Source organism: Pelodiscus sinensis, chromosome 2, assembly GCF_049634645.1.
Source record: "Pelodiscus sinensis isolate JC-2024 chromosome 2, ASM4963464v1, whole genome shotgun sequence".
Classification (NCBI taxonomy): Eukaryota; Metazoa; Chordata; order Testudines; family Trionychidae; genus Pelodiscus; species Pelodiscus sinensis.
Window position 1 is genome coordinate 106752634 of NC_134712.1, and position 16332 is coordinate 106768965.

Genomic DNA, 16332 nt, shown 5'->3' on the forward strand with positions numbered 1-16332 from the left:
GCATCTTATCCCTGAGCAGGGCCCGAATCAGATGACCACCAGGTACAAGTATATAATCAGAGATGCAAGTTAGTCCTGTTGCACACACTTCTTAGCCACAAACTACTCCTGCTGCCTTACAGTGTCACAGATTCCCTATGCTTCCAGCCTGTTTTTGCTCTGGTTTCTGTTCCAGCCCACTCCAGCCTTGTCCATGCCCAGCTCTGACCCGCTCTAGCTCTGCATCCGACTCCTGACCCTCAGACTCTCAAACTAACCCCAACCTGGTTTCAAACTTTGGCCTACATCTGGACTATGATAATGGCAGTGGTTTGGCTCTGTCTAGACTCTGATATTGGTACTTAGCCACAGCCTGTCCCTGGACCCCAGTTTTAGTGCTCCCCTTGACATTATCCCAAGCCCACCTCCAGCTTTGACCACTGCTCCAACCACCAGGCCTGATTGCCTGGAACCAGAGCCCAATAGCTGGTGCCAATATAGGTATATGCATGCCATCTACCATGCCACTGAAACTTGGGAATTCTGTTGCTACCAAGCGATCCAGTATGTTCTGCTCATTGCTAAGAATCACCGTCTCATGTAGCAAGCAACAATGAATTACCCTGCACGACATGGCCCTCACAGTGGATTTTCAACTCCAAACTGATTTCCTGCTGATTGGTGGTAACCCAGTATTGCAAGTTTTCACCATGCAATTGACAGTTCCTTCTTCACTGTCAGTGCAGCTGTTGTTCTGGTGCCCATGTGCTAGAGAGCTGGAGCACACTGAGCACAGAGATCTAGGAAAGTTCTGCAGCCATTGTTTGGTTTCCCATGCCTACATTATGATGTGATCACACCGAGGGCGCCATTTTGCTAAGGGATGCTGCTTCCTCTTCCCCTCATGATCAGGGAGAAAGAGAAAAGCACACAGCTTGTGTCATTTACTCCTCTGCCCCCTCCCCTCAGCAGCTGAGAATGAGAGGAGTGCACACAAGCTATGTGCTTTCCCGTTACTCTCTGATCATGAGTGGAAGGGAAGAGCTAGCAGTGTCTCAATACCCATGGCTGTAGCGCCCCTCCTGAAATGGCTCCCTTGAAATACACTGATTACTGTTTGTTTCTTGGGCCCAAAGGCAGTGCTCCACAGTCCGCAGCTACAGAATTGTTTTTTGCTATATCCCACAGCACTTTGTCCATGAAATTGTCATGTTCCCTGCTGATTCTGTTCTTCTTATAGCTTTGCAAATACTGGAGGATTGCATACCCCATGCCTGTAAAGCTCATGACAATAACAAGTGCAGAGCTATGCAGGTTCCATGCTTCCATCAGAGATACTGGACAGCAAGAAGGGCAGTGTGAGTTTGTGGTATTTTTAAACAAGGTGCAAAAATTAGGGGTTAAAAAGGACATTATAGGATGGAGGCAATTGAATGCTGGGAATTTGACCCTTTGCTCCCAGTCACTCCTGCACAACTTGTTTCTGACCCACAATATGCTGCTAAAACTTCCAAAAAGATTGTGTGGTGACAAGATGCATTCTGGGAGACCTTCCCATGGTGCACTGCACCACACGGTCACATCAGCACTCCTGGGGCATGTCTACACTAGGGAGTTATTTCAAAATAACTCCCAAAATAACAATTTTGAAATAGCCCTATTCCTCTTCACAAGCAGGAGTTATTTTGAAATAACAAGCCCTTTATTTCGAAATAGCATGTTGGTAGCGTGGATGCTCCGTTTCTTATTTCAAAACAACAACTCTGCACCCATAGCTCGAAGTAAGCTATGCAAATTGAGCCAAGTATATTGCACAGCTTATTTCAAGTTAATTTTGAAATAGAGCGTGATTCCAAAATGTCCTATACGCCTTCTGGAACAAGGTTTAGAGGGATGTCGGAATGGCAAGTTCGTTATATTTCGAAATAATGGGCTTGCTCAAAAGACATGGAATAGCTATTTTGGAATACTTCCCGTTTCCTGAAATAGCTCCTCAATGTAGATATAGCCAAAATAACTCTCCAGTGTAGACACGCCCCTTGTGACTATACGCAGCATGGACACACAGAACCAAGCATGGATGCACAATATAATAATTGCAGCAATTTTATATAGATGTAACTTGTGTTAATATAGTATAGATATGACTTATGAAAGTTAGCTGGGTTAAGCTGGATGTTACCTGTTATTTAGCAAGGGGAAATACCACAGTGACAGCTGAAGACTAGCTGCATTTCTGACCTCTTTCTGGTCTCTCTGAGGTCACACGTACATGTCTGGCTTTGTAACTTTATCTTATCCAGAATGGAATACTGCAATTCTCTCAACTTTTAGACAAAGCACTGGGTTAAAGTAGTATCCTGAAGGTCAGCTGGGTTTTTTCAGCAGATCTGAGTTCAGGTATATAAGGTTCCTCCCTTCTGGAGTGTGACCAGTGATGTACAGTAGAGATCACCAAGAATTTTCTGTCAGAAAGATTTTCCTTCAGAAACATATTCTTAGCTCCCCGGCAACCTCTTAGGCAGGTTTCTGCATGGCTAGAGCTTCCAGAGTCCCAACTCTTTGGGAGCCAGTCAGGTGGGCAGCTGAGAATTCTGGGGAGTGCATTTAATCTTAGAAACACCAAGATGTTCCTCCCTGCAGAAACATTTTCATATTTCCATGACAAATTAAATTGCTGGTTTCCCTGAAAATTTTTTTTGTGGAAATGAAATTTTGCTTCCCTATCAGCTATAGGGTACCATGATAAGGCAGCATTCTCAAAAATAAAAACATTGTTTTCAATATTTGGAACAAAGCATTTAGAGAAAACAATATTTAAAATAGTCTGCACACTCGACTATTTTACAGAAAGGCTTACTATCCCCAATGATAAGCTGGACAGGCCAAACAACTTCAGATACGTCAGTGAATGCTTGCCTTAGTCTGGACCTCCTAAAGAACTCCCCCACCTCTTGAGACAGGGACCTTTTAAATCCTACCAGAATTTGAGAACTGTCAGGCTTCCACCCTTCTCTTCCAAATTAGTGCTGTAGGCTCAGGGGGAAATCAAGGCAGCATTCTCAGAGTCAGGGGTCCAGACACTGTCTCTTAACAACTCTCAAGTGTTTGCTGAGGAGTGGCGTATCTTGAAGTTATTTTCCATTTTTCTTGTTTGTCCTGACGGCCCCTTATTAAATGAAACCATTATACCCATAAAGCAAACCTCCCATTAGCCTGGTCAACATGCAATGCTCCCAAAATTATTACAGAGCCGCTTCATTTCTGTCACAACCTCCTATGTCAAAAATATTAAATCACCAGGGAATTGCAAAGGTTTTATTACTCCCATATTAACTAGAATAATTTCAGACAAGGCCAAGTTTAGTTTGACATTTTTATGTCTTTAAAGAAAACATTACTTGGAAGCTGGTTAGATTCCAACAGCATTAATGTTAATGACTGGTTCAAGTAACAAAATAAGAAATGTATATGCTAAGCTGAAACTCCATTGTTCATCTATTAAGTTAATATTATCTTTATATGGCAGTACATATGCCATTCAAGAGGATCTGAAATCTAATTGCTTCCCCTATCCAAGTACAATGGAGTCAATTAAGAATATTTCATCTTTCAATTCAGAATTGTCTTGCTTTTGTAGGCTAGCATCAGACCCCTACAGCTGTAGGACATGGTGATCATGGCTTCATAATCTAAGATGATTGGGTCTGAAATATCTATACTCCCTGGAACCGTAAGTTCAAACATGGAATGGCTAATACAGCTACTGAGATAAAATATATTACAGTTCATGCAGTTTGAGTATTTTGGCTTAGATCTTAAGAACTGAAGTTTTATCTGTTCCACTTGGATGCTAAAGACTTGATTTTCCCGTAGCTAGAGCCTTAACTTTATGCACAAAGACAATATTTACATTAGAAAGTCATTCTCATAAACCTGTTATGGTACTTCTCATAAGGTTGCAACACTGACCTGGGCTGAACATCAGAGGTGCCTACAGGAAGCTGCATGTTAGTGGAGCTGCATGTATATTTTTTGTGAAGTGTTTTAGAACCCTAACCTGTATTGTCTCATGCTTTGATTATTAAATTTCTTCAGTGAAAGAGAAGTGTTTATGACTAACTTAGCAAAGCAAAATAATATAAAATATTGAAACAAAATGTATATATTTTCTGACCGTATGGATAACTCTCTTCTAAGAAGAAACTTCTGATTTTTCAGTCTGAACATTAATCAATTTAGTATCAGATCCTGTGTTATTTCCAGCTAAACTTTGTATTGCTGATGATAGGAAGACATATTTAAGGATATACTGACAAAAAAACTTATTGTAACAATGTTTATTTTATTACAAGAGCAAAAAAAAAAAAAAAAAAAAGATATAACAAAGGAATATATGAATTTTTCAAATTTAAATGAAGATTTATTATTATTCAGGAATAATCTGAATTTTGTTTTCTTTCTAAGACACTGGATTTTCACAAGTGCTTTGCAAAATCTGGGTAGGTGTGTCTCTTTTTCCTCTATAATTGTTTCACACAAAGTGCTATCAGGTAAGTAGATTCATCCTATTGTGATAAGTACTGTAGTATATAGCTCAACAGAAAAATTGCCCACAGTGGGTGTTTCTTGGTCAAAAATAATTTTGCTTTGACAATTGTTCTAACCATGTGTTATATTGTGTCATCTAACTTTGATTTGTCAGTTTGCTAGTATTTTACTATTGATGCTGTTGCTTGAAAATCTAAATATAATATTTAAAAAAAATCTGTGTTCAAAAACAAAATCTATAACTTCTCATACTGTGGTTAAACTATGAATGCAAATATTAGCCCTGGGTGAATTTTTAGAGCTTTGTTTAATCACGCTGAGAAAGGGGATGAGTCTCTTGTACAGTGCTACCAGCCCACATTACATAATGGACCTAAACTGTATGACAAATGTGCATCAATGCAGTTCTCAGCTGAATTGACTCTTACTTAGCTGTTAAGCAGGGAAAACAAGGATACTGCAGAACACAATAAAGAATCATGTAAACAGTCCCAACACCAACAACTGGGGTAGAAGCAGCTTATAAAATCAGTTTGGTCTAACCAAATGCCCATTATGTCATGACTCTCCTGACCACCGCAATGACCTTCAACTAAGGAGAGAACAACAGTTGGAAGCAGCAGACTGACTGTTTTATTTGTGAATATCAAATGTTTTATTTTTACCATTAAACATTTTCTTTTAAGTCTGTGATTAAATTGCTGTACAGTGCCATGCTACTACATTTAAGTAAACTACATTTTCAACTGTTCAGAGAGTTTCTCTATCCTGTGTTTAAGAAGGGTTTAAGAGACTTCTTAGTAGAAAATTGAAATTTCCCTCTTCCCCCATGTTGCGGCAATGGCACCATGTCATCTATACAGACTATTGGGAGCTTCTTGGTTTGACTGGCAAGAGAGGCTTCGCTGTGACCTGCAATTGGGTTAAACCAGGAAGCTGCCAGGTATCAGGCAAAGAATACCCAAGTCTGCCACTATAAAAGAAGGATGGTTCAGTACTTAAGGCACAAATCTAGGATTTAGGAGACATGGATTAAATTCCCTGCTCTGCAACAGACTTCTTGGGTGAGACTGGTCTCAAAGGTGCTAAAAGGTTTCTATGCCTCAGTTACCCATCTGTAAACCTTGCAGGACAGTGATAGAAAAAAATACAGTGAAGAGTATGAGGTGCTCAGATACTAAAGTAATGGAGGCTTTAATAATGTACCTAAAATAGACACTAACAGACCAGGTCGCCGCTGCCAGAAGCAGATGGGACAATCCAGATCCACCTGTAGAAGCATGAGTGGGTGGGCGGGATGGGGAGACCCCTCTATTAAGGTATGTCTACATAGCAGGGCTAAAGTCGAATTAAGATAAGTAACTTCAGCTGTGACAATTGCATAGCTTAAGTTGAAATAGCTTAACTCAGCTTTTGGTGCGGTATACACAGCAGGAAGTTGAAGGAAGAAAACTCTTCCTCTGACTTCCCTTACTCCTCATGAAATGAGGGTTACTGTGAGTCAGAGTAAGAAGTCCTCCAGCTCAACATCATTTTGAAATAAAAACGTGTAGAGTAGACACATTCTTCGTTATTTCAGAGTAACGGTAGTTATTCCGAAATAACGCTGCTCTGTAGATGTACCCTAAGAGACCAACCTTGAGCTGTTTTATAAAACAATGTTTGTGCAGGAAAGTAGGCTGAGTCAAGTGACAACAATGTTCTCCTGAACAAACTGCAGGTGCAGAGGAGAGGACGGCGAAACCGGATGGGGGAACAGTACTGATGAAAACATAATTACAAAGTGGCAAAAAGCAGGGGAATATTTAAGTGATTAGAAACAATGGGTTCTGTAGAAATATAGACATAAGATAGGGAGTGTAAAGGAAAGACAAATATTTCCCACTGGAGAATGGAGCAGCGGAAGCAAATATTAGGAAAAAAATATAATTTTAAATTCTGAATTGTGGGGTCATGCGAGGTTTTTGGGGGTCATAATAAGTATAATTTTGAAGAGTATCAGGTCCAAAGGTTTAGAATATGTCTCAAGAACTAGTAGCAGCACAACTGCTGAAATCTACTACATTTTCCTTGTAAATAAAACTGTTTGGCTTATTCCCAAACAGCCAATTGTTTATTAGTAATTATTTTATTTTATTTTATTACCAGTCATCTGTGGTAATATAAAGCTGAAGAGGCTGTAGGGTTAACACCAATTGCTCTGTTCAAGAGATAATCAAGTGGCCAAAACATAGTCCCTTCACAACATAGCAGAAAAATCATGACACACTATAAAAGGGATGTGCTATATGTGCATTTCTCCCAAGGGCATAATCTAACTTTTGAGGAAGCTAAAGGCCTTTCCCACACTAACATTCATTTTATTTCTTCTTTTACACTGATTCTCAATAATAATTATAAAGACTTCCTCCCTCTGCCAGTTTCAAATGCCTTAAGTTTTCAGAAGTTTTTTTTAAATTGAATCATGATTAATAATAGCCCCAGGCTAGTCATACCCCAAAGACAAGTTCTCACACTCTGAAATGATAAAGCATTTCATCAGTTTTTTTGGGGAAAAAAACCTACTACCCACAGAGTTGCAACATCACATTATTCGTGCGTTGCTGAATGTTTAAAATCCCACCGCATCCCCAACAATGATGTGTTACACAAAACAACATTAGAAGTCATTGAAGTGTCAGATAGTGATTTCATCGTGTGTCAGGCCTCCTACGAAAAAATGATTCATCTTTTAAGTACTGACACCTCAAAGAGTTATTAAGGCAGAAAAGAAATTCACAAACTTTAAACTGAGAAGTGTTTTAGTGTTACTTTACTCCCAGATAAAGAAAAGGCTTATGCAGGTACTGAGAATGCAGTGGAATCCTCACAGTATTAACCATTCATTCTTTTAAAATGTAGGTCTAACTTTGAAAAGTGACTTTATAAAAGCAGTATCATGGGGTTTCATGTTTATTACATCTCAGTGGCTTCCAAATCAATTGTGCTCAATTTACATCTAAAGATATGTTTTTTCTTACCACCAGCCTTGAAACTCAAATTGGAATGGGAGAATCAGGCTGTGTTTTCTGGTTTGTACACTACTACCAGTCCCAAAGATTATGTAGGTCAAAGTAAGTTGGCCCTTAAAATCTATTCCTTGATTACAATCCAACCCCCACAAAAGGCAATGGGAGCCATACTGACTATTTTAATGGAAACTGGACAGGGAAAGAATTTGACCTCCTTATACGAAATTACATAATCTTTCTCCGGTATTGCATGAGCCAGAATAGAATGCAGCTCTTCTATATCTCCCATAAATAATACTTTTTAGTCTTGTTAACCCTGCAGAGTGAATAAGCCAAACTCATTTTTGTTGCAAAAAATGGGCCTGGAAACATACAGAGGAAAGATGTATTTAACAAGATGGTACCATTTTTACCTAGTCACCTTTTCTTATCATAACTGCACTTTACAGCAAACACTGATCACTCATTTATAAAATACTTTCAAGCTATAATGTTATCATACTTTACCATCACTGGGGCCTAAGAGTGACACACATAAAGACAATTTTATCTCAACTATGAAAAATCCTTAGGGTGGTAATCTTCCTCCAACACTGATCATGCTGGATGTGTCTACCCTGCACCGTAGCTAGAAATAAGATACGCAATTTGAGCTATGCAAATTGTGTATCTTATTTCAATCTTATTTCAAAATAGCTTATTTCATAATAGTGTATGTCTAAACAGCACCAAATTTCAAAATAACCCGCTATTCGGAAACGTCCTTTACTCCTCATGGAATGAGGTTTAGAGGGACGTCAGAATAGCGAGCCCATTATATTTCAAAATAGCAGACTTGCTGCGAAGACATGGGATAGCTATTTTGGGATACTCTGGTATCCCAAAACAGCATTGCAATGTAGATGTAGCCTCTATCAGAAATTACTGAGATAGCCTGAAAACTTCTGTAGCAAATATAAGCCCCAAACCCACACGGTCCTAAGCAGGTAATTAGCATGCTTGTACCTTGCTTTGAATAAGAATTCCAGAGGTAATATTGTGTTGAATTTAAAAGTTAAAGAAAATAAAACACACAAAAAACCCACCTAAATTCATATAATAAACCTATCTGTTCATATTGCATTCTTCCACACAATTTCAAAAGTATTACTTGGCTAATCTTGAGTATAAATGAGGTCCAATCTCTTCATAATTTCTGATTTAGCTTGACCTTTTCTCTAGGAGCAGTGAAATATAAGTTGTATTGTAACCCTTCCACCAGGTTACACCAGCAGCAGCCAGGTGTGGGTTCAATATATACGGGTTCTTCTCTATCCATCCATCCATCCATCCATCCACCCCAGAACTGTCTCAAGCCCCCACCCAGTAACCTGGGAAATTCACACCCTTGGGTGCCTCTGTGATGCAACGCTTCTCCACTCGCAGGCACAGAGTCTGAGTGTGGAAAAGAAACTTTTAATAAAAGGGGAAAGAAGTAACCTGACATTAATTTGGGAAAACATCACAACCAAAGTTCATAACCAAAAGCACAAGTAAACATTCCAGCTCAAGTAGGCTAGGCAATGTCCTTTTCCCCTCAAACTCTTAAGTCCAGCAATGTAAATGTCTCCTTCACATGCCCAACTCTTCTCTGAACCCCACTCACAGTCGCTTCCCTTGGTCAGGGCGGACCAGAGGTTATCTGCAGAGTTCATCTCCTATCTTAAGTCGGGGGAAGTAGGAGGCATTTTACTCACCCTGCTGATCACTCACCATCCACCTGCTCGCTGCTTTCTTGCGCCATTCTGTTGGCCATTCGTCATCCCTTGCTGCCGCTGCTTTGCTGGCTGTTCATCACGCCTCTCCATTGCCACCCTGCTAGCTGCTCATCACATCTTCTGCTGGCTTGTGGTGGATTTGGCTCTGGTGCAAACCTAGTGATTTCAATTCTCAGCTCAAAGCACAGTCCAGCCACAAGAGATCCAGCATTCACTGACGTAAATTTACATACAAATTTATGGAGCTTTTCTTTAACTCTATCATTGAAATACTAGAGAGAAACCCATTGAACCAGTCTCATAGCACAGGCCTGGAGGACATGCAGTCTGCTGACTCACCTTCCTCCCCAGCTTAAACTATAGGGCTCTGGAAGATGAGTCTCTGTCCTTCCAAGTATATTTACACTGACAGGGCCTCTCCTTTGAACTGAGTTAAACACAGTCTGACTTTTCTGCGTTCTCCCAATAACTGCAAGCATTGGTGGTCATATCTTACATTTCCTGCACTTAGTATTAACTCAGTTTGTGACTCCAAAACAGCCAAATTGGTTACAATGGGCAAAACACCTTCTCACAGATGAATATCTACCATGCCTAAGTGAACTGAGTGAGCTATATTTACATAAAATCATATTCTCTTTTCCTTACATTAAATTAGGTAGAAAAGTATGGTAACGTTAAAGCTTGAATCAAATTTAAATAAATTATTTTTTGTAAACATTACATCATTAAATGCATCATTTGCCCCTCCCCAGCCCAGTCCTAAATTATACTCCAATATATCTGGATAAGAAAAAGTGTGTATAAATGTTTATTAAACATGATAATTTCTTTTTAACTACATTAAAAGCTAAAATGTTATGTTGCAACAGTTGGTAAAAAAAGTTATGAAATAATCATGGGAATTTGCACAGCAAACATAATTCTTAGCGAGTTATTTCTTTACAAGCTACCTGCAACATTTTATTGAGCATTTAGGGGTTAGAATACTGTATGTCTCTCCAATGCTCTAGAAAGCATGGCACTGTTCTTGCAATTGTTTATACACATATAATCCAATGACGTATCAGGCCTCCTTTACACAGTACAACTATACTTTCATAATAGGTATGTGCCACTTTCATCTGACTAAATGTCAAAATACGTTTGATTTGTATCCACTTCCTCTGGATAATTATCACAGCCAGGTATATCTGTGTTTATTTGTACACATTTACTATGCATCCAGAACCAGGTTTGTATCAGTGTGTTTTAGTAAAATCTAGGTTAGCTAACCCACAGTGGCTCATCAGAGGATACAATTATTGGAAGACATGCATACACACCTGAAGCATGTGGGACAATGAATTCTGGGATGATCCCCCCCATTTCTCCCCCTGGCCCATGAAGAGAGCTCTGGGAGGAAAATACGACAAACTGGTTACAGAATAAGGGGTTCTGTCTACATTGCCAAAAACCCACCTCCAAAAACCACAATGCAACAAATTGGTTATCATGACTACCATGTACTAGCCTGGGCCACTAGCAAGGGAGAATCACAGACAGATGCCAAAAATAACTAGCCAAGGATTAATCACATTGCATGTGCAAAGAAGCTGCTTTTAGAATCAGCCATGATATTATTAACTGGTTACAAAACCCGTTAAATATTTTTGTGAAATATGTTCAGTTTCCATTGTAGGTACTTTAGACTCCATATACAAATTGCAGAATTAACGCTCTTTTTTGCTTCTTCATTTGTGGGACAGTATCTGGTAGTATCCACTTTCTCTTCCTCTACAATCAATAATTTTTTTTTCCTAAAAAGAAACAAGAGACTGCTTGAAGCAGCCAAAGCTACCTCTGCCATTTAGAAATCTCAGAGGGGTAGCCATATTAGTCTATAACTTTAAAAAGAATGAGTGGTCCTGTAGTACTTAGAGACTAACCAAAATATATAGAATCGTGAGCTTTTGTGGGCAAAACCCACTTCATCAGATGAACTGAAGCGATGAAGTGGGTTTTGCCCATGGAAGCCCACGATTCTACATATTTTGATTTGTCTGTAAGGTGCCACAGGACCAGTCATTGTTTCTGCTAATAAGATTAACAAGTCTGATTTCTCAAGGTTTTAACAAAGGAAAAGCGGTGATGGTACTTCTTTGCCAGACTGTATCCAGCAGTAGTCAGCAACCTGCAGCCCACTGGCCAGATGTGACTCATTGAGATTCTGTGTGTGGCCTGTGAGTCGTTTTGTTTACCATTCCCCACATGCAGGGTTGCCAGATGCTGCTGGTTTCCATCCGGGTAGTTTTTTTCCTACCAGTATTATTAAAGTGACACGTGTGTAAAACAATGGCACATAAAATGAGGTGCATGGTGATTGCATACAACATTGACTGTAAGAGTCTTGTGCTTCCTCTGCAGCCTATCAAACTGCTGCTACAGTTCAACAGACACTCCCCACAAATTCTAGGTACACAAGTGCAGTCAGCAAAACTAGGGATATGAAGGTTTAACCAGTGAGCCTCACACTTAAGGGACACTGCCGGGGTGCTCCAGCCCTGCCTGGGCTGGAGTGGCCCTCCTGCCTGCGGCCCTTTTATCAGTTAAATATAATGTTTAACTACCTTATCCCAGGAGGCCATCCTGGTTACAGTCTTGCAACCCACTGAGATGGAGGGCCACTCATGTACAGGCTTATGTTTATTTATAAAACTGATAATATATTTTAAAAAAACAAGCTCATGACCTCCACTGCATTAGGCATTAATTATAGCCTATTGTACATAAGCTTGTCCTTCAAAACAATTTAACTTTAGATATAAAGGCATTATAAAGTCTAATGTAGGCTACCACCGGATTGGATATGGTGCTAGCAGCAGTTCCAAGTAGACTTTATTTCAGCAAAGAAGTCTCCCTCATTTTACAGTCAGTAATTATTATTCTGTTGCATTTGAACTACTATCCCTAGATGAATTATCTAGTCATAAGGAAGAAAATTAAGTTTGAGGGCTTCATTGCATAGCATATACTATATATCTTGGAAAACATGATTACCGCTATAAGCCATTAGGCAGGAGGAAAGTAGAACTTCCTTGCATCAGTCAGTTCTTATAAGGATATCAGGTATACAATACTAATAACCAGTTATAGTTTAGTGGCTTTTGCCATAACTTTTTTGCTTTATAGTATGTAAAATATATGTAGTATGGTTATAAAGATTATGTAACAAACACTTTATATGCATACATATTACACACAGAAAATTATACTGAAAGCACGTTAAAGTTGCAAGGTCAGACTCTCAAAAGTTAGGAAATGTCAATTTAGTTTGCTTGGGCAACCTTAATTTGCCTCCTTTGTGCATCTGCATTATGACACTCTTTAACTGCATGATCACATACTATTTTTCTCCTCAGAACCTTACTCATTCGCTGCACAAGAAGGCTGTGCTCTAGAGAAGAAACTGGGTCATACAGTGAAAGACACTGTAGTCTCCAGGACAAAATTCACCTGCTTTAACCATGAGACCATGCTATTCTTTCTGTAGTCCTCAGCCTCATTCAGTCCATGCCTTGCAGTTTCTATAAGTGAGACAAGTTTTAATTTGATGCTCCGATGCCTGGTGACACAGTACCCAAAATCAGAATGTTCACAGAGACTTGCTCAGAAATGATGACGGGTATAAATTAAAACCAACGTAGTTATATTGGTGTAAGTTTCTGTATATATAAAGCCCACATGGAGAGTTTCATGACTTCAAAAGTCCTTCATTCTCCCCTTTAGAAGTCTCCTCAAAGGTCCGCCTTTCTTCCCTGTTGAAGTCTGAACAGTTAGTTGACTCTTTGAAAATGCAGTTCTACTTTATCCTTTTTTGGTTCCTCAAGACAGAAGGACTTCAGGGACAAAATATACTATCAGGTTATGTCCACACTCTAGACGACAAACTCAAATGAGATGTTAAAGTAAGGAAAGAAAATTCTAAAGTTATAGAAGGCTACTGCATATAAAGATAAAAACTAACAAAACATGTAAATGGTATTACGAGCTTTCGTGGGCACAGCCTACTTCTGAGAGGAAGCCATTAAAAATAATTTTTCTATGTATAAGGTCACAGTTTTCCTATATGGTGTTTTGGGACCTCCCTGGATTAGAAGTGAAAGCTGTGCCCCAGTGGGAATCTGAAAAAAAAAAATCACATTTTTCAATTACATAAAAGTTATTTCTAGTCTTACAGAAGCTTAAGATGTTAGACTCAAGTCATATCTATTTTAAAAAATGAGTTCTGTGGCACTTTAGGGCATCTACACTGTGGAGTTATTTTGAAAAACTCCCCTTATCTCAAAATAACAAGGCAAGCGTCCACACTACCAAGCCTGTTATTTCCAAATAATGGGGTTACTTTGAAATAACTCCTGCTTATGAAGAGGAATAAGCTTATTTCAAAAGTTATTTCAGGAGTTATTTCAAAATAACCTGGTAGTGTAGACATAGCCTTAGAGACTAGCAGATTTATTAGAACATAAAACCCACTTTATTAGATGAATTGGTGTAAAATAGGTGTATCTACTTTAGGTATAGAAAACTAATTTATTTTGGGCAGGCATAATTTGGGGGAATATATGCTACATTTGAGGATAGGTATCCAGAGGTCATTTGTATGAAGTGGTAATCGGCCATCTGTTCACATACAATCACAGATTACCCTGGATACAAGGTTCCTTTTATGGTTAGGAAAATTTGGCATCATGCCCTTTGTTTGCAGGCTGTTATCACATAAATTCAGTCCATGTACTTTCTGCCTCTCCTGTACGGGTTATACCAGTTTTCTGTTGTGAGAGAAACCAGAAAATGACTAATTTGGTCTGTAGATCATCTCACTGTGTTACTAGATATACCCTGACCCTACTCATTGGCTTCCTGAAAAATCTTGCCCCAGAAGAACTTTAAAAGTCACCAGTAAAAATTATGCCTGAATATTTGCCTTCCAAGTTCAAAGGCACATCAGAGCACATGTCCCTCCTTGGCTGTGGTGGGGGAAAGAAAAAGAAATGAAGCACTTCCATAAATATCAGCTATGAATACTTCTCTTTTGGAAAGAGACACCAGTCCATGGATCTTTTTCCAGTGTTTCTGAAACAGATTTTGTCCATGCCAGGGCTGCCTTCAGTCATCAACTGGCTACAGAATACCATGCAGAATTCCTACTTCACAAAGAAAGAATCTACTCAGTTTTCAATAGGATCCTTGGTATAATACTGCCCTATATGAGAATTAAAATATTTCACTATGGAAGAAAAAGTTACATCTGCCTTAAAGGTAATCAGATTATATTGGTTTTGCTTTACATTATAAAAATACGTTGCTTGCCAACTCAAAGCACTTAGATCTTGTAGGAAATTCCCATTTAGATTTGGTTGGATTTTCCAGTACCAAGCTGAGAGGAGTACCTTGACCTAGTTTTCACCCAGAAAGAAAATATTTTCTTGTTTTTCTCTCTTGCTCTGGGAACTTGTCAAATGGAATGTCCAAGACTGAAAGTACCATGTAAGCATTGTCTCAAAACAGTGTAGCGCAAATAGCTCATCTTGCCTTGCCTCCCTTGGGCTCCAGTTCAGAAAGCTGTTCTTCCTACAAAGAGGACTCAAAACTCATAATGTTTCCTGTATTTTGCATGCTCTTCTCTCCCTCCCCCCCAAGTCAAAGCTATTGTACCTGGAATTATTCATTACAGAAGAATCCAAAGAGCATAAGAGTCTTCTCCTTTTGTATCTTGTCTTTCCAGAGACTAGTGCCATTTAAAAGTCATATCCTTCAGAAAGCAGATCTTATGCCTTGCCTGTGATTGACAGGTCTGGTTCTGCCACCAAGGTGGCAAGCAACAACAGAATATACTGATCTTACTGACGCAGAAACTCAACTTCACTTTCAGATTTCTGTCTGGAAGACAGAACAGCACTTTTGATAAAATGAACAGATTTGATCTAGAAATCAATGACACACAAACACGGGACTCCACAATGCCATTTTTGTCACTTTTCAAACATGTCCAAGGTGGAATAAGTTGATGATAGCTAAAACTAAGCTCACTATTAAGTTAAGGTAGCCATAGGAGCCCCAATCAAATTCAGTGGCAACCACTGATGTCAACAGCAGTTAAACCAAATACATGATATTGACTACATAATCACAGTACCAGTGTTTAATAAATCATTTATGTAAAACAATCTATCTTAAGTCAGACAACATAGTACTGAGGCAGTGAAACATAGTGGGATAAGGGCAGGATTCCAGAACAACCATGGATGTGTAACTTCTCCCACAACAGCTTGTGAGAACATAACATAGTCTTCAGCAACAACTGCTCAAATCTCTACCAACTGAGCTAAAAGAGAAACCACAATAGCACTCTCTTATCTGTTATGTGGAACAGACACTAGCTGGAAACATGACACCTTGCGCCAAAGCCAAACACTAAAATTTCAGGGGTTAGCCAAGTTAGTCTGTACAGGAAAAAACAACAACAAATGGTCTGCTAGCACTTCATAGACTAACAAAACATGTAGATGGTATTATGAGCTTTCGTGGGCACAGCCCACTTCTTCAGATGACCGGAGTTCATATGAAACTTATTATTAAATTTAAATTGAGTTCATATGAAACTCCGGTCATCTGAAGAAGTGGGCTGTGCCCACGAAAGCTCATGAAAACATGTAGATGGCATGTTAGTCTATGAAGTGCTACCAGACCATTTGTTGTTTTTTTTCCCTTGCCTAAAAAGCAATCTGAAGGTGGAAAAATGGGTTAAACCTTCTATTTTTTTTGGCTTTTTCATGTTGTACCACAGAAAACCGGATAGATTTGTTTTAAAATGTTTTGATTTTTGATAACTTAGAAATATCAGGAATGTCTAGCCCGATTTAGCTGGAGGTCTCCTTGGAGGATGAAACATTATATGGAATAGGACCTTTTACAGTCCTTCAAGAGGCAGAATACTTTATCTTTGAAAAGTGTTTTTTCTTAAGTCTTTAAGTTGAATAAAAACCTTAATA

General features: G+C 39.0%; 1 long non-coding RNA gene across 2 annotated transcripts in view; it reads right to left on the minus strand.

Annotated features, from left to right (window-relative positions):
• Positions 1 to 15895, minus strand: part of LOC112545567 (uncharacterized) — a 528724-nt gene extending 512829 nt beyond the window's left edge. Inside the window, exons 1-2 of one of the 2 annotated variants that reach the window (XR_012901638.1) lie at positions 12794 to 15895; positions 9278 to 10693 (exon numbers count right to left, since the gene is read on the minus strand). This is a non-coding gene — a long non-coding RNA (uncharacterized LOC112545567). Of the gene's footprint in view, positions 1 to 9277; positions 11257 to 12793 lie in introns of those variants that run through there. The other variant, XR_012901639.1, reaches the window with a different exon arrangement.
• Positions 15896 to 16332: the final 437 nt, after the last annotated feature.